This window comes from Chlorocebus sabaeus, chromosome 7, assembly GCF_047675955.1.
Source record: "Chlorocebus sabaeus isolate Y175 chromosome 7, mChlSab1.0.hap1, whole genome shotgun sequence".
In the NCBI taxonomy this organism is placed as follows: domain Eukaryota; kingdom Metazoa; phylum Chordata; class Mammalia; order Primates; family Cercopithecidae; genus Chlorocebus; species Chlorocebus sabaeus.
In genome coordinates this window covers 46,321,828-46,341,274 of record NC_132910.1, presented here as the reverse complement: position 1 = coordinate 46,341,274, position 19,447 = coordinate 46,321,828, and the positions used below count along the sequence as shown (strand labels likewise).

Below are 19,447 nucleotides of genomic sequence, written 5' to 3'. Positions count from 1 at the left end.
TTATAGAACAAATCCACATCCACTTTGTCATGTTGATTTACACCAGTTTCCTTATCTTATGTGTTTTTACTGATAACTAAAGGAACAAGTGTAGATTCCATTCATCTTATAAAATGTATTATCTTTCTGTTAACTTCAGCATACCACAAAGTCAGAATGTCAGAAAGCAGTAGATACCTACCAAACATCACAAACTCTTTAATAATTACTATGACCTTACCTTTATCAACAAGGCATGAAACGACCTTCCTTTCCTTTCACATCTAAGAAACAGTAGGCTGAACTCCACCCTGTCAACAAAGACGCAAAAACGGAATTGCTATTTGTGGCTTGAGAAAGGTTTATTATTATTTACCAGTTCAAATGCAGAATCATGGTAATACATAATGAAATTGTGGGCAGGGGGCGGGGCGGACAAGTACAGTTCTTCCACTTTTTTTTTTTTTTTTTTTTTTTTTTGAGACTGAGCCTCGCTCTGTTGCCCATGCTGGAGAGTACAGTGGCTTGATCTTGGCTCACTGAAAGCTCCGCCTCCTGGGTTCACACCATTCTCCTGCCTCAGCCTCCCAAGTGGCTGCGACTACAGGTGTCCGCCACCACGCCCGGCTAATTTTTGTATTTTTAGTAGAGACAGGTTTTCACCATGTTAGCCAGGATGGTCTCGATCTCCCGACCTCATGATCCGCCTGCCTTGGCCTCCCAAAGTGCTGGGATTACATGCGTGAGCCACCGCACCCAGCCCCATTTGTTACTATCAATAGAAAAGATATACCAAAAATAAAGCACATCTCCCCATGATTATTATGAACCAGTTCAAATTGTTGAAATGGTATTACAGGTTTTCATTATAGCACTATAGTAGAGATCAAGAACACCTCAAAGTTCCAACTTTTGGTGTAAGTTTTAACAAAGTTCTAACTTTTTACAAACTTTTAACAAAGTTCTAATGTTTGAGCTCCTAGCTTATGAATAAGAGAAAATGTAATATTCCATACAATAGAATTACAGATACCATATGATGTTTCTCTGGTATCTTTCCAAAAAGAAGCAAATACTAAGTCTTACTAGACTTACAGTTTTGAGATGTTACTTAGTGCAAGGATTTTGATACTTAAATGCTAGCCACAGATTTTTTTTTTTTTTTTTTTTTTTTTTAAATAGTGTCTTGCTCTGTCTCCCAGGCTGGACTGCAGTGGCGCAATCTCGGCTCACTGCAAGCTCCGCCTCCCGTGTTCACACCATTCTCCTGCCTCAGCCTTCAGAGTAGCTGGAACTACAGATGCCTGCTGCCACGTCTGGCTAATTTTTTATATTTTTAGTAGAGATGGGGTTTCACCATATTGGTCAGGCTGGTTTGAACTCCTGACCTCAAGTGATCCACCTGCCTCGGCCACTCAAAGTGCTGGGATTACAGACAGGCGTGAGCCACTGCACCCAGCCAATAGCCACAGATTTTAAGAGAAAATACATAAACTAGAATTTGATCTATAACATTTTTCTAATCAAGTTTACTTGCTAAAAAATAGAAACCAAAAGATAATCAGATTTCTATAGCCTTTTGTTGGTATTCACATCAGCAACACCCTCTTCTACTAAAATGTATAAAATCACAATTAGATTTTAATTAGATATAAAATATATTTTTCTATATTTACATATGCTCCATCATTTCCATATTTTCCAAAACATAAACAAAAGAGACACAAACTTAAAGGAGAAGACTGAAAGCAGTATGGCTGTGGTAGTCAAATTTTTTTTTTTTTTTTTGACACGGAGTCTCGCTCTGTCCCCCTGGGTGGAGGGCAGTGGCGCGATCTCGGCTCACTGCAAGCTCCGCCTCCCGGGTTCCCGCCATTCTCCTGCCTCAGCCTCCCGAGTAGCTGGGACTACAGGCGCCCGCCACCGCGCCCGGCTAGTTTTTTGTATTTTTAGTAGAGACGCGGTTTCACCGTGGTCTCGATCTCCTGACCTTGTGATCCGCCCGCCTCGGCCTCCCAAAGTGCTGGGATTACAGGCGTGAGCCACCGCGCCCGGCTGGTAGTCAAATTAAGATCAAAAATAAGACTACAGCAACACTTTTCATTCTAAAAATAGAATTACTATATGATCCAGCAATTCCACTGTTGGGTATATAAATCAAAAGAATTGAAAGCAGGATCTCAAAGAGATATTTGCACACCCATGTTCATTGCAGTATTCTTCACAACAGTCAAAAGCTGAAAACAACCCAAATGTCCACTGAAAGATGGATGGATAAAACAAAATGTGGTATGTGTATATATATATATACACACATACATATATATACACACACACATACACACACATATATATATAAAATATTTCACCTTAAGAAGGAAATCCTGTCACATGCTACAAGTGACAGGATGAACCTTGAAGATATCATGCTAAGTATAATAAGCCAGTCACTACAAGACAAACACTCTATGATTCCACTTACATGAGGTATCTAAAGTACTCAAACTCATACAAACAGAGAGAAGGTAGAATGGTGGCTACCAGGGACTTGAAGAAAAGAAAATGGGGCTTGTAGCTTAATCTAGAGTTTCAGGTCTGCAAGATGAAAAAGTTCTGGAAATCTGTTGCACAATAATGTGAATATACTTAACACAGCTTAAATATACTTAAAAATGGTTAAGACAGTAAATTTTATGTTACATGTTTTTTACATTAATTTTTTTAAACGCAATTAAGACATGTAACACACAGGAAGACAGAAGAAAGAATTCATGGTCGGGCCGGGCACAGCAGCTGATGCCTGTAATCCCAGCACTTTGGGAGGCCAAGGTGGGCGGATCACGAGGTCAGGAGATCGAGACCATCTTGGCCAACATGGTGAAACCCCATCTCTACTAAAGAAATACAAAATATTAGCTGGGCATGGTGGCGCACGCCTGTAGTCCCAGCTACTTGGGAGGCTGAGGCTGGGGAATCACTTGAACTCAGGAGGCAGAAGTTGCAGTGAGCCAAGATCGCGCCACTGCACGCCAGCCTGGAGACAGAGCAAAACTCCGTCTCAAAAAAAAAAAAAAAATTTCATAGCCTTGAAGTATGGATAAGATTTATCCAAGCAGAAACAGAGATGGAAAATCCTGGTACAAGATTCAATCTGCAAAAAGTCATCTCCAAACGATGAAGGAAAAACGCAAAAATTCATGTAAACAACCACCTAATAGGTAACTCAGATAAAAATAGAAAGGCAGATTGAGGGTTGTTTAGTAAGGTGGTCAGTACTTAAGGGAGAGTATCCCAAGTGACAGAACAAGTTCTGACCATATGGACCAGAAGTAAGAGGAAGTAGTCAGAAACCTGTTAGAAATTTTGCTCAATGCTGACCCAGGAAGTCTGGCTTATGGCAAAATGGCACAGGCTCAAGCGATCCTCCCACCTTACCCTCCCAAGTAGCTGGGACTACAGGCATGCTCCACTGGCATCCAGCATTCTTCTTTGATAATAAAAATGTTAAATATCACAAAAAGCCAGCAGATTCATCAATTCTTATAAAAGATGAAGACAAAATTTCTAATTTCTCATCTGAGAAGGTTTAAAAATTCATACTTCTACTTTAATCAAAAGTTAGAATATCAAAATTTATATTTCAAACAAATACTTGTAATCATCACTAAACATGTGCTATTGATAGGGGCTTTTATACTCTATTGCTTCTGGGTTTACAAAATGATTTTGAAAAATATTTTTATATGTTTAGAGGGTATTTAAAACCAGTTTGGACTTGAAAGCTTTGTCTACAAATATTTACATTTATCTTTATTTAAATTATCATTTTTTTCTGAATTTCCAAACCATATTCCAGGGCTTTGCCTTCAAAGCTAGAAAAGCTAAAAGATTTTAAAAGTGCCTTGTGAGGTCACAGAGAATGCCAGGGGGCCGGTAAGAGAAAGCAGACCTCACTGCCTGGATGTCAATTTTCTAGCTCCTAGGCACTCACTCACAAAAGCGCCACAGCTTAAAATGATTATAAAGATAGCATTAAGACAATTAAACAAATTACTTGGAATCAAGAGTACTTAAAACCTATTCCTAACCTGAATAAAAGGTACAACCTTAGAAATTGAGGTAAATTACAGAAAAGTGTTACAACATGAGTAAGCACTCATTTGTTTTCCTTTTGCAATTTAAAATTTTTCAAGCATTCTAGAATCAAACCTTGGGGTATTTCAGCAATGCATACAAACTAAGGAAGGCCTTAAAGTATTTCAGTAATGCATCAACACTCAAAGTAGCTTGTATATATAGGTAGTAAACTAAGTTGCTGAAAATTGTTTGACTATTTAGTATCCTTACTGGAGCAATCAAACCTTTTCTGTATGTGTTTACCTTGTATTATCTTTTAAAATAATGGAATATTGAAGATCTTATTCTCTAGTATGAAATTGTAAGTGAACAATATAACTAATTATTAAATTCTGGAGTCCAAAAAATTCTAAAGATTCTGATGTAAAATTAAGTTTTTTCTTTTCAAAACAAAAATTCATGGAATATGTGAGGGGAGGGGATATAGATTTCCTTCCTTCTTAGAAAGGGTTTTTAAAGAATAACAAGAGTACTTCATAAATCAAGAAACATGACATTGACAAAATATGAACAATCTTGAAGGTGTAAAATACTTATATATAAAATTATGAAATGCATGTGAAGCCTTAAAATAGCAGAAAAGATTAGTAACAGTTCCATATTCCAAACATGTCCATATTTTTACCATACCAAGACTAATATCTTACTTTACAAAGGATGTACACATTAGCTTATTTAATCCTCATAATAAGCACACAGTACTTTACATATGGCACAATGCAGAGCAGCAAAGAAACAGGTCTTGTAGTCAGGCAGTCCTTGGGTATGAATTCTAGCTTTATGTTTACTGGCTGTGTGACCTTCAGCAAGCTGCTTAACTTCTCTAACCCCTGGTTTTCTCATCTGTAAAATTGTGATAATGCCTGCCTCCAATTTACTACATGAATTAAATAACATAATGCACACGAAGCATTTAACCAAGTATCTCTTACCCCCGCCCCCCAAAAAATCATCATCATTTACAGATAAGTGTCTGTAATTCAATAAACAGAGTGCACTTGAGAACTTGGGATGCTCGGCTCCTCACCTAAGGCTATTTCCATAGCTCCATAATTGTTTAAGAGCCTACCAAAAGACACCTTCCAACGGTAATGTGGGAAACTCCAAAATCTGAGGTAGGGTTACCTTTATAACACTTTGCTTCCAGAGTGAAGTCAGAATCCAATGCAAGACGAAATGCCGGGCAATTATCAATTCATCGTGCTAATAGAGGCTAATTTTTGCTGAAGACTATCAAACCCACAGAGAATGTAAACCCATCACAACCAAAACTTTCAGGTTAAGTCTAACATACTCAAGAAAAGTCAAATTAAATAGTAGAACACTAAATCATTTCTTATTATTCCCAATTCTCCATTCTCTAAGGCATAATGAAATGAGCAAGAGGACTGAGGGAAATAAAAGCTAAGGATGCTATTAATCCAAAACTTGCGCTAATAACTTAGAGCTGGCAGTTTCTATCATAGTAGTAATTCCATAACCATCACATGGAAAATAGCATAACCAAGTAAAGATGTTCTCTACCACAAGTGGTAAAACTCTCTCTCTCTCTTCTCTCTTCTCTCTCTCTCTCTTTCATTAAAACATTTCAAAAACTCTTGGCAGGAAGTAGAGAGAAAGGGAAGTCAATTCACTGAGAGCTCCACCAGTAAGACGCTCCACAGACACAGTGATTAAGAGCTAGTGTATGACTACGAAGGTCTCTGAGCGCCAAAAACCTATTCTTCAAGAGTGCATTCCAAGTTTAGTGCAAGAAAATCATAAAAACAAGCCCAAATACGGCACTAAGTTCACACTGCAAGAACCCCTGTAACATGACTTTTATCCAAGTTTAAACGCAAAATTTAGCTAAGACTGATCAGAGTTTATAAAAATAGAATTTTAAAAGGCCATTTAGAACATGAAGCTAAATTTTCCTTAAAACCTAACTTTCTTTGCAACTTCTTCTCTAACGTAACTTTGTAAATCTACTGACTACATAGCTTTTCAACCCTGCTACCCAGAAAGTTTGCTAAATATCCCTTGAAAGTACTATTAATAATGTATTCAGTCTAAAAGATATTTGTTATCCTGTACACAAGTATTCAAATATTGACCAGGCCTCAACTCAAGGGGGAAAGTGGTGCCTCTGTTCCTTACAACCATTTGGCTTTACATCTTTAGAAAAAATAAAGGCCAAACATACATAAAACACGAGCCATTTTATAAAAACTATTTTTTTTTAAAGAAATGCTTACATGATCTCAGGGAAAATAACAAATTAAAATGTTATAGATTATAAAAAGTATGCATACTTAGAAACACAGCCACATTTTATTTTATAATGAACAGGAGTATTTCAAATTCAAGTAAGTCTTTTGAACCCATTTAACACAGATGGAACATACCTCTAATTCAGTCAAACCTAAAAGAAGAAAAATGAATACGATTTGGTTGAAGTATAGCCCATATGCAAAGGTGAATATTGAAGATACATGTTATCTGAATAGCATAAATATTTAGACAAAGTAGCTCAGATGAAAGACCTGGCCATATACACTTAAAAGTCTACATTTGATCATTTAAGAGAACCGTCAAAGAAAAAAGAAAAAAGGTATTTCAGCATGTGATCTGGAAGAAATTTTAGCATCACAGGAAATATCTGACTTTCTTCTGGTGCTTAGTAAAATAAAGGAAAAAGGTTTAAAGAAAAAGAAGTGTAAAATTGTTTTCATACAATATACGAATGATGATTCTACATTTAAAAACCTCATGGAAGTTTTATCTTTGACATTTCAGAAACAGTAAAACAAAAGTCACAAATTATCTGGCAAGCAGAAATACAAATTATTATTCTTCCTTTAAAGCAGAGAGAGAGAGAGAGAGAGAGAGAATGTGTGTGTGTGTGTGTGTGTGATAGTAAAATTTAATTCAAACAAATCATGGAGTTTAATTTTAAAAAAGAGGTTCTAGAGAAATTTAAGATATAGTTTTCGACTGTTTAAGCCCTGTCCTCAGAGTACTCTAATGTTTAATTGTTGAATGAGGACTCCATGGAGACACACACTACCATGTAAATAAGTAGTACCATAATAAAAATTAGCAGTTACAGAAGAAATTAAGCTACAGCATTCAAGCCTTCATGCTGTAGTCTACCAAACTGGGAATACTTGAGATGAAATATATGTTATAAAGTGATTAGGTGAACATAAATACTCATCCTCCTATGCAATACCTTTGATTAATAATAAGTCAAATGTGTTATGCTAAATTCAAACACTTATTTTCATGATCTAGGAATATTTTCACTGTGTTGTTCACAGCCTCAAGCACTAGCATTTGCCTTCCCTTTGCCTGGGATGGCCCTTCCCTCAGATCCAACTGTCCAATCCTGCTCATCCTTCAACACTGGAAACAAAGGACACTTATTGGTCCCTTCCAAGGAAATAGGATTTCATTTGGTCTCCCCACACCCAAATCCAATGACAGTGGGGAGTCCTCTTTTTTGCTAAATAAAAAATAAGGTATCTGGGCATGGTAGCTCACGTCTGTAATCCCAGCACTTTGGGAGGCCGAGCTGGGTGGATCACTAGAGATCAGGAGTTTAAGACCAGCCTGTCAATATGGTGAAATCCTGTCCCTACTAAAAAAATACAAAAATTAGCTGGGTGGTAGTGGTGCACACCTGTAATCCCAGCTACCTGGGAGGCTGAGGCAGGAGAATCACTTGAGCCTGGGAGGCGGAGGTAGAGGTGAGCTAAGATCACCTCACTGCACCCCAGTCTGGGCAACTGAGTGACACCCTGTCTCAAAAGAAAAAAAAAAACGAAGAAATAAAGCTAGGTATGGTGGCTCACGCCTGTAATCCCAGCACTTTGGGAGGCTGAGGCAAGAGAATTGCTTGAACCCAAAACTTCGAGACTAGACTAGGCAACATGGTGAAACCCCATTTCTACTGAAAATACAAAAAAAAAAAAAAAATAGCAGGGCACGGGCATGGTGGCACACGCCTATAGTCCCAATGTACTTGGGAGGCTGAGGTAGGAGAACCACCTGGGGCCCAGGGGGCTGAGTGAGTTGTGACTGAACCACTGCATTCCAGCCTGGGTGGGTGCTGGAAGTGAGACTCTGTCTCAAAAAAGAAAAAAAAAAAGAAAGAAAAAGAAACTGTGATCTTAATACAAAACTAAAAAACTAATCTTAATACAGTAAGAATTACAAGAATAAACAAGAATAAACATTTATTGGGCAATGTGTCAAGCACATTTTGAAGGTTATGAAAATTTATGTTTTCCCAATGGTTCAAAGGCCAGTATTTTTCAATTTTCTCCAGAAACTGTAAAAAGTTCCATACATCCTAGAGAAACTCTAAAATGTTTTCTTTAGATTAAATGAAGTAAAAAAGAGAAGAAAACTCACAAAACAGAGAGGATCAAAATTAGAAACACAGGCAGGGAAACTAAACTAAGGCTATTCCAAGGTGAAAACTGAGATGGTATTAACTGAGGCCCTAAGATGTAGGAGGAATAAAGAGGAGTGGAAGAACCCAGAATTAAAGATAGTAGATGTAGCAAGAATTAGTGATCTATTCCTAGATTTCTAGTTTAAGCATCTGTGTATCTGATGGTATCAATGAGAAAGATGCCTCTTATCAGAAAAGGACCCAGTTTGGTGAGATTGGAAATGAGCGTAAAATTGGATATATTGAGTTTGAGGTGTCTATGGAACACATGAATATGTTGACCCCTTTTAATAAGGGTCAACACTTAAGGTGAAAGACTTGCTATATATGCATCCTCTGGAGGCATGCTTGAGAATGGGGTGTCCTACCCAGAGAAAAGTTAACCATGCTAGAATGAGAGACAGTGGTTTCTTGGAACCTTTAGAATGCAAATGTTTAAGAGGCAGATAAGAGCCAGTAAAAGACCCCACAGAAGGGAAAGTCACATAAATAAGAGAAGATAAGTGAAAAATGTTATTCACTTAACTAACATTATTGTGTGCTCAATATGGGGCCCTACGGCATACAGGAGATAGGCCAGGGCCTGAAACAAGTGTCCATGGACCTGACAAATTACTGGTCATTAATGATTTGGTGAAAGCATTCCAGCTACAGACTACAGTGAAATAAACAATGAATGGGGCCAGGCACAGTGGCTCACGCCTGTAATCCTAGCACTTTGGGAGGCCGAGGTGGACGGATCATGAGGTCAGGAGATCAAGACCATCCTGGCCAACATGGTGAAACTCCATCTCTACTAAAATACAAAAATTAGCCAGGCATGGTGGTACATGCCTATAATCCCGGTTACTAGGGAGGCTGAGGCAGGAGAATAGCTTGAACGAGGGAGTCGGAGGTTGCAGTGAGCCGAGATCATGCCACTGCACTCCAGCCTGGTGACAGAGCAAGACTCCAACTCAAAAACAAAAACACAAACAAAAACAAAAAAGCAATGAATTGGTGGTAAGGAACACAGACAGCCTTTTTCCAAAGGGAGTTACAGCAGCAGGTAGAGGTTGACACTGGACCAGGGAAGGATTTTGGATAGGAAAAGAGATGCTAAAGGAGGAGTACAGCAGGGACAAAAAGAGAAGAAAAAGAAGAGACAGATAATATGACTGGAAACGAGTCTTGTTTCGGGTGGAAGGGGGAAGATCCTTACACTGTGAAAGGAAGAAAGACAGTATCAATATATGGAAATACAAGTGGATGTTGACATGAGGCAGAAACTGGTGCATGTCTCCGATGACCTGTATTTCCTTGGTCAGAGAAGAGAAATGCTAATTCTCTGAAACAGGATTGGAATATATTGATGGAGAGAGCTTGAGAAGATGGATGGTGACGTAACTCCTAAGTAGGAATGAGAAGATAACAGATGGGATAAACAGAATTTTTACACAGCAACAATCAGCACCTAAAAAGCTAGGGACTATGAATTTACAGTGTCACCAGTACACAAAGTTGTCAAACAATCTATGCATTCACCTCTATTCCAAAGGTTTAGGCATAAGCACAGACTCTATGATATGTACTTGCTTGTTTGTTTGTCTTGAGGGTTACTCAGTAAATAGTATATTCTAAAATCATGCTCAGCATCTGAAAACTCCTGACACAAATCAGAAAAAATCCACTTAACATATTTGATAAGAGTGTTATCCTATGCCACCATCACCTCCAAAAAAAAAAAAAAAAAGTTTTTCAATGAGTCTGTTATGTAACGCATGTTGTTTTTCTTTCCTCTTAGCAAATAAAAACTGAAAATGAGCTTTCCATGCTAGAAATGTTGGATTTCACCCAGAGGCAATGGGAACCACTGAAGGATTTTTAAAGTAGAAAATGGCAACTGGGCGCAGTGGCTCACGCCTGTAATCCCAGCACTTTGGGAGGCTGAGGCAGGTGAATCAGGAGGCCAGGAGTTCGCGACCAGCCTGGCCAACACAGTGAAACACTGTCTCTACTAAAGTAAACACAAAAAAATTAGCCGGGGGTGGCGACGGGCACCTGTAATCCCAGCTACTTAGGAGGCTGAGGCAGGAGAATCACTTGAACCCGGGAGGTGGAGGTTGCAGTGAGCTGAAATGGCGCCACTGTACTCCAGTCCACGTGACAGAGTGAAACTCTGTCTCAAAATTAAAAAAAAAAAAAAAGCATGAACAGGTTTGTGTTTAGAACTATGTTCTATATTCTTATATTTAATAGATTAAAATATACATTTATTTTTTCTGAATTAATCTAAAATATATCCATAAAATTTGAAGATTATTTGGGAGGCTGAAGAGGGCAGATCACAAGGTCGGGAGTTCAAGACCAGTCTGGCCAACACAGTGTAACCCCATCTCTACTAAAAATACAAAATTAGTCAGGCATGGTGGCATGCACCTGTAGTCCCACCTACTCAGGAGGCTGAGGCAGGAGAATTGCTTGAACCCAGGATGCAGAGGTTGCAGTGAGCTGAGATCACACCACAGCACTTCAGCCTGGGTGACACAGTGAGATTCCATCTCAGAAAAAAAAAAAAGAAAAACTTGAAGATTAGTAAAAACCTATATATCATTGCATTCAGATGTATCATTTCTAAATTATAAAGCAAACCTCCATTTAACCACTAAACTATTAAAATGTTTTTTCATGTGCAATGCAAAAATACATACTGTTAGCCCTCTGTATCTACGGGTTTTACCAACAACAGATTGAAATATTTTTTTAAAGGGATGGTTGTGTCTGCGCTGAACATGTACACACTTTTTTTCCTTGTCATTATTCCCTAAACAATATAGTATAACTATTTACAAAACATTTACATTGTATCGGGTATTAAAAGTTTTTATCTTAAGCTTGTGCCTGTTTTTCAACTGCAATGACCTAATATCACCAAGTTGAACCCCTAATCTACAGTCAAGAAATTCCAAGAAATTATCAACTTACATACAATTTGTTTTTTAATAAGGACTTGGCCCTTATCAAAAGAACTATTCATAAAAAAATACAGAACTACATGGCTTAGAAACAGCAGCTAACATACATTTCCTTCATATGGAATTCAGGTCACTCTAATATCCAAAATGACTTCCCAAACCTTCCTTGTTCTGCCTCCACCTTCCCCTCCTTAAAGAATCTTCTAAATACTATCCTAGTGTCAACTTTTTAGTAATTGGAGTTTGGGTTTTTTTTAATCCTAATCTTTATCCTGACATCTCCCTCCTGCTACCAATACCTCCCACCCACCATGAAGACAATCTGAAACGGGAGAGGTTAAAATCCATTCTGGGGTTCTGGCACAGACGAAGGGGCTTCTGAAAACTGAATCCCAGTAATTATACTGGTCGAAGCTCAAGGCAGAGACCACTGTTTCTTTACAGCATATATCCCTTGATTTTTCCCACTCAAAATGCTGCTATCTGGAGATATAACCTAATAGACCACTTTTTGTTTTATAAATAATAGTATATCAACTAAAATGGATAATAAAGGAACAATTTAAATATTCATCATGTCTATTCGAACCTGTCTTCCATTACTTTTAACCCCATTACCAGATACTAGCTACCTGTGTCCTGAATGCTGTTCTGACTGACAACCACACATTACTGTGTGGTCATTTAATGAACTATAACTTCCAACAGGCAAGTATAAAATATCTACTGGCATTAGAAGATGTTGTGCTTATTCAGATATGGTTTCAGGAATGCACCACAGGAGCAACTCTGAAATGTGTAGATGAACCAAAAGATATCTGCCTCTTTCATTTGTATAATTAACACTATTTCTGAAATAAGTTTGAGTCTGGTTCCCATCACATATGATTCAAGTAAATAAAACGCAGCCACATTGCCGCCTAGAACTTAAGAAAAATCATATCATAAAATTGTATCCACAAGAAAAGTCCATTTTAAAATATATTACGTCAAAATGAAACATTAAAGGAAAATACACAACCTAAATTAGAAACCAAACAGCAACTGCAAACTAAATACAGAGGGCTATTTTCTTCACCTTTCACTTTGAACAGCCTGGTAGAAAAGAAAATCCTAGCACTGTTATTCACCACTCTGTTGCCAAGAGCAGTGTTCACTATCTCACTTTACCTCTGGTGGTGACTACCCTCGACTGATATACTCAAGAACCATATCGAGGCTGGTGAACTGGCTAGAAGCACTATTTCTATTAAACACGAACTTCCTTTTAACTTTTATTTTAGTTTCAGGGGTACATGTGCAGGTTTGTTCTACAGATAAATTGTGTGTCATAGGGTTTGGTGTACATATTATTTCATCACCCAGGTTATAAGCATAGGTAGTTTTTTGACCCTTACACTCCTCCTGCCCTCCACCCTCAAGCAGGCCCCGGTGTCTGTTGTTCCCTTCCTTATGTCCACGAGCATTCAATTAAACACAAACTTTTGTTTTTTTGAGACAAGTCTCACTCTTGTTGCCCAGGCTGGAGTGCAGTGGTGCGATCTTGGCTATTGTTGCACAGGCTGGAGTGCAGTGACGCAATCTCGGCTCACTGCAACTTCTGCCTCCTGGTCAAGCGATTCTTCAGCCTCAGTCTCCCAAGTAGTTGGGATTACAGGCGCCTGCCACCAGGCCAAGCTAATTTTCTTGTATTTTTATTGGAGACGGTGTTTCACCATGTTGGCCAGGCTGGTCTCAAACTCCTGACCTCAGGTGATCCACCTCCTTTGGCCTCCCAAAGTGCTAAGATTACAGGCATGAGCCACCGTGCCTGGCCTAAACACAAACCTTTTAAACCGAAAATCTTTCATTAAGAAAGATGCTTCCAAAATTTATATTTAAATTTGGGGCTAGGCACGGTGGCTCATGCCTGTAATCCCAGCACTTTGGGAGGTGGAAGCAGGTGGGTTACCTGAGGTCAGAGTTCGAAACCAGCCTGGCCAACATGGTGAAAGCCCGTCTCTACTAAAAATACAAAAAAATAGCCGGGCATGGTGGCACATACCTGTAGTGCCAGCTACTCAGGAGGCTGCGGCAGGAGAATCGCTTGAACCTGGGAGATGGAGATTGCAGTGAGCCAAGATCGCGTCACTGTACTCCAGCCTGGGTGACAGACCAAGACTCCATCTCAAAAAAACAGCAACAACAAAAAAAATAATTTGGAATCTCCCAAGTCACTGTCTTTTTTTTTTTTTTTTTTTTTTTTTAAGGCTTTTCAAAGTCAAAATTAGGTGTTGGTTGACAGGTACTGTGTGGCATACAGTAAGCACTATGTAATGTTAGCTGCTACTATTATTATTTCTACTGAAATCTATAGTTTCCTTACAACTAAAGTCAAATAAGCAGTAAATACAAATTATTCACCACCTGAATAAAACTCAGTCTTGGGATGATAATATTTCATTCAAAGTTCAGAAAATACACAATGTAAAACCATCTCTGATTACTTCCATTCTATTAACTAAATGCACAACTGAAACTGCAAATAGTATCAATCTATTCGGACCTACATCATATCATTTCTACATTTCTCTTTTGGAAAATGGCTTAGCTATAACCATAATTTTAAAATCAGCATGTGTTTATTGGGTAATCTCTTTTTTCTCAGTTCTATGATAAATAATATCATAAAGCCTAATTTCTCTAACCTCAGGAAGTTTGCAATCTAGTTTGGTCATGTACGTTTTGTGTGTTCAGGGACCTTGTCTTTGTTCTGACCGTAAGAGAAGGATAACATAGGAGACTTGACCAGGATCTTCACTAATAGTTAGTATTTAGGTAGCTGAGCACAGTGTCTGAGCACAGGTATTCTAGAATCTTGCAGACGATGGATGGAATACACCAAAGGAAGACTCCATTCTTGGCCAAATACAAACATCATACTGAGTCAGAAAATACTCTCTGATGAAACCGGTAATATCAAATTCTTACCAGCCTTCAAATACTTGACAATGAATGTAGATATGCACTACACGTTGTCCTAAGTACTTTACATGTATTATCACATTTAATCCTCATAACAGCTCTGAGGGGTAAGCGAATGATAATATTACCCCAATTTTGCACATCAGAAAACTGAGACACAGAGGGATTAAATAACACAGAGACACAGAGGGATTAAATAAGTTACCCTCAGTCACCCAGCTAGCAAGCAGCAGAACCACAATTTGAAGCCACCTTAGCAGCAGCATCCTTTATCTTAATCACAGCACTATACTACCTATGACTCTCAAGACCCAGGCAAAAGAGATATACATATATATGAAGGACTACAGAATAAAATGAAAGAAAATGGAATGGGATGGGTTCTTGTGAAAGAGAAAGACATATAAAAGCCAACTTTTACATGGACTTTGTCCAAGAACCGCTTGTAGGATGCACTGGCACCAGAAATGCCTATACAAGAAGACTCAGCTCCGCCAAGCTCCAAAACAGGTTTTAACATTATAAAACAATATTTACTATACTATAATCTCAGTGTTTATTGACAGGGGAAGCAAACTCCTACAAAAACTAAAAAATAGAAGTTTAATATTTATAAATAGCAGACAATCTGAAAAAACGGAATATGCCTGGCTATAGAAACCAATAGTTACAAACAGGTTCAATCAAAGTACATAAATTGAATCCTTAGGCCTCAGTTTTTAAAAATTCTCTTGATGGATATTTAAGCAACCTTACTACATAAAAACTGCTTTTCTAGATGTAGGAATAAAAAACTTAGTAAGAAGTAATCCTTATTATCAAGAAATGCCTTCTGTAAAATTACATATATATGATTCTCTAACATCTGATGACTACTTTGAAAACAGTATTTACTCAAGATCTTACTTTTGTTTCTGGATTTCTAAGTGCTTCTAAATACTCGGTTTTTGCTCTTCAAGTTTGTAGCATACACCATCCAATTTTCAGACCTACCTAAATCCTTTAGGACCAAAGGTTTTAACTTAATTTCCTCCCTAACCAAAGGGGAACCAAAGTTTTTCCCATTAGTGAAAGAATCTCTATATAAAATAAAATAACAGTCTCATTAATTTGTTAAATTCTTTCAACCTACAATCTCTCATATCATCTGTAGTAATTCCACACAGTTTAGGGGAGTGTTAAGGAATAATCTGTGAAGAGAGAACGGGGGCAGAAAATGTTGCTTCTCTTACTCCAGTAGGAAAGTTTCACTGAGGAAGGAAAATTTCGAATCAAATCAACAAGTTTTAATAAGTCACTGATGAAAATCTCTAAAACGATGCTGATCACAATGCAAATCATTAACTGGGCTCCTGGAGACCTAGGAAGAGGAAGATTTTTTTTTATTGGATAAAATGAAAATATTTTACTTTTGAAATTTTAACCATGCCACTCTTTAGTCATTTATGTGCAATTAAGTAATCTCCTCACAGTCTGAGCCAAAATATTACAAAAATATTTTGCTATTTTCATGGATTTCTCAAATATTAAATACTTCGTTATCACTGCGTATTAATTCTTTTTTTTAAGTCTTGTCAGAGAATACTTTAAGATTCATCATCTTTATACCACCTGGTTTAAGATCTGATCGGAAAACTGCCACCCTACACTGATCAAAGTGTTCAACAAATAAAAAATGCACGAGTTGACCATATAAGGATTCCAGTGCTTTCTATCTTTATTCTAAAAATACATATGCACAAGATCTTCTGAAATAATGTCTTAACTAGTAAATTAACGTGGGGGTTAGGGGAATACTATTTTCCCCTTATACACACTACAGTAAACAAAATAAAACTGGTTTGTTGACTCCACTATTAAAAGCCTCCTTACAAAATAAACTGTAGGTTATGTGCTATAACCTACAGTTTAAGTCATGAAAAATTAAAAGATGGAAAGCGTTTTAAAATTTAGAAGATGGAAATTTTTTTCAATCTGTTAAAAAATAATTCTTTTTATAAAAAATTATTAACTAGAACATGCATTTCTTTCAACTTCACTTTACAACTTACAGTGAATACTGCCCATTCTAACACAAAGAGTGGCCTCTGGAAGCTCAATTCTCTCATCTCCCAATTTAATTGGCTCTAGACAGTCTGATGGGACAACAGTTCAAATTCTTCAAAAAAGGCAAGCATCTGAATCGCTTCCAGATCTGCCTCGGACAGTCTAAAAGTCCTGCGTTAATAAAATAATTATGGCAATTGTAAATTATGTTGACATGCTTACCTATTAACATAATTGCAAAAACAAAGGTAGTCATCTCTAAAGAAAAAGAGAAAACAGAACAATAATGTAAACAAAAATTATTTTGGACTTAATCTCATCTGTGAATAATTAGAAGACTTTAAATTGATTTGGAAGGGGTGGAGAAAGACTGAGGAGATAGGATTACAGTGTCTTTCACTTTGATGTATTAACAATGAAGTAGAAGTTACAAAGTTTAAACACACATACACATGCACACACCCATACCCTTCAGCCATCAACAGCAACTAACCTACCTGTCCCATTTTTCATTTGATTACAGTTAATACAAGTAAGAAGAGTTATATTCAGTTCTTTGATTAAAACAAAATGAAAACAACTATTTTCACTCTTCTTTAACTCAAGATAACTCTTTCCATTTTTTGGTCTATTTGAACTAATTTATAGTTCAAGAGAAACTAACTCATGTGTACCGCTAAAAATTTGGTCAAAATATCTCTTGCCATATTTTAAAATAAATGCCTAATCCAAAATTCTGTAATAGAAAAAAATTATGGCATGAATTCCATCAGAAGGATGGTTCCATTTTATATCTTCTAATGACTAAATTTTATAGCCAAATTTATTTTCCATATTTTTTACTTGCTATATATTTTTATAATAAAAGCATTGCATTTCTATTGAAATTCTTGTTGAGGAAAATTCAGGAGTTACATACAAGCATAAAACAATTCTATTCAGAGATCATTTTAAATTATTTGGTGTATTTACTTCCATTTTACATAAACATATGTTTTTCAAAAATACATATTTTTTTCATTAACACATTGTTTTCTAAACTGATATTTGAAGAACATTCTGGGAGATATTAGTATCTATTCCACTAAAAAAAAGTGTTCTATTGTTTAAAATAGGTTTAAGCAAATTTAACAAATGTCTTTTTGAGGACATCTCAGAACCTGTAATGAGCTAACACTTCTTATACTTTTTCAAGTAATAATAAATGACCTGGGAAGTAAGTTATAATAAATCTGGGTAGCAAGCAGTTTCCAAAATTTATTTCCTAATTAATATATTTATTTTCCTTGTTCATCTGTTAGCTTCCAGCTTGGGAAATGTATAAAGTACATTATATTGGAAGGATATTCTTATATAAAATTTTTTTAAACCATGATTTTAAGGTCGTAAATTATTACACCTAAATATCTTATAGTTCACTAGATTCTTTCCAAATTCTGTTGTCATTTTATATAAATCTTATTATATGTGTATAACTATGCACGAAGGATAAAGTGCTAACCTTCTACAGAAAATGGTACGAAACTGCCTAAATGGCTACACATTTTACGTAGCACCTTTTCACTGAACTTGCATCAAAAGTATGTTGTCATTTGTTTAAATATTTGTTAATATGGCACATTTTCTTACTTGTTAATTTATTTTAAATTGCATTTCTTTGCATAAGAGTAAGGCTGTATTTTTTTCATATTTTATCAGCCATTTGCATTTATCTTTCTCAGACTGGATTTCAGTTCTCTCCTCCATACTTTTTGATCTCACTCATTTCATTTCTTGATCCTTCTCTTGAGATCTGAAAGAGTTCCTGAAGCATACTCTTTACTTCACTTAGTTTTTAAAAACATGAATTCTTTCTTGCCCCCTCTGCAGATCTGAGTCCCACCCTGTTTTAGTGTTCCTTGCAATCTTCCCAAACCTTTAGAGAAGCAGTTTGTTCTCCTTAGGGCTCTTTGCTGAAGTTTCATAAATATCGTATCTTCTACCTTCTGTTATGCTAAACTGTTTTCTAAGTGTTCCAGTCATTATAAATTTCAAAACATGTGCTTTCCTCTCGCATCTTTAGGATGATAGGCCCTCACCTGGCATAGTTTTCTTAAATTAGGTCCCAAGTTGTTTGGAACCTTTCTATTGCCTTTCTGTAATGATGATGGCATCTACCACCAAACAGAAGGTTTGACCTGTTCATTATGACCTTAGTTGATTATAGACATCCCTTTTCAATGCTATAGCAAGAACGTAGAAAGATGTGAAGAGTCAGAAGCCCAGTTCTCAGTGACTGTGATATATTCATTTAAAGCCGGTCTTCTGGACTGCAGCAGGACCTTCCTCTTACACACTGTTAATCAGCAAAAGGAACACTTGAAAACTAAAATGTCTACCATTGAGTTCTCTGTCCCCACCTTGAGCCTTTTACAGGAGGAAACCCCTTCCTTTCAGGATGCAGTAGTCAGCTGCTCCCCCTCTCCCAGGTTCTTGCTACTTTCTATGACTTACAGCTGCTGGCTGGATGGAGCAAGACATAAGAAGAGAATAGAGACACACGGAACAGGAGGTCAGGAGGCAGCATGAGTGATGGTAATGCTATAGCGTCCTCAGAAAAACGGCACCCCTGCAGCAGATGGAGGGCTGCCCGGTTTTCTAGCCGTTAAAAGATCATGGGTCTCTGAGCAAGCAGCAGACGTTATAAAACAACAACAACAACAACAAAAACTACCTCTACATTTCTTACTTTGGATAGCTGGGTTTTCTTTTTCATGAGACAATCTGTTTTTTTCCCAGTCCAGCTCCTTATAGGTGAAAGAAATGCATCAAAATTTCTAGCAACTGTCAGTCTTTTTTGTTGTTGTCTTCCCCCTGGGCCTTCACTGGTCTTTTAGCAGAAAACTGGAAGAGGCTGTGTCAACAACTGCAAAGTTATTTGAAGTTT

General features: G+C 37.2%; 1 protein-coding gene across 4 annotated transcripts in view; it reads right to left on the bottom strand.

Moving 5' to 3' along the window:
• Nucleotides 1-19,447, bottom strand: part of BMPR1B (bone morphogenetic protein receptor type 1B) — a 407,599-nt gene that overhangs the window by 291,482 nt on the left and 96,670 nt on the right. For 2 of the 4 annotated variants that reach the window (XM_037990043.2, XM_037990033.2), the window contains exon 2: nt 221-290. The exons of the other annotated variants lie outside the window; for them this stretch is intronic. The gene's annotated coding sequence lies outside the window, so the exon portion shown is untranslated. The remainder of the gene's footprint in view (nt 1-220; nt 291-19,447) is intronic. 4 annotated transcript variants of the gene reach the window in all.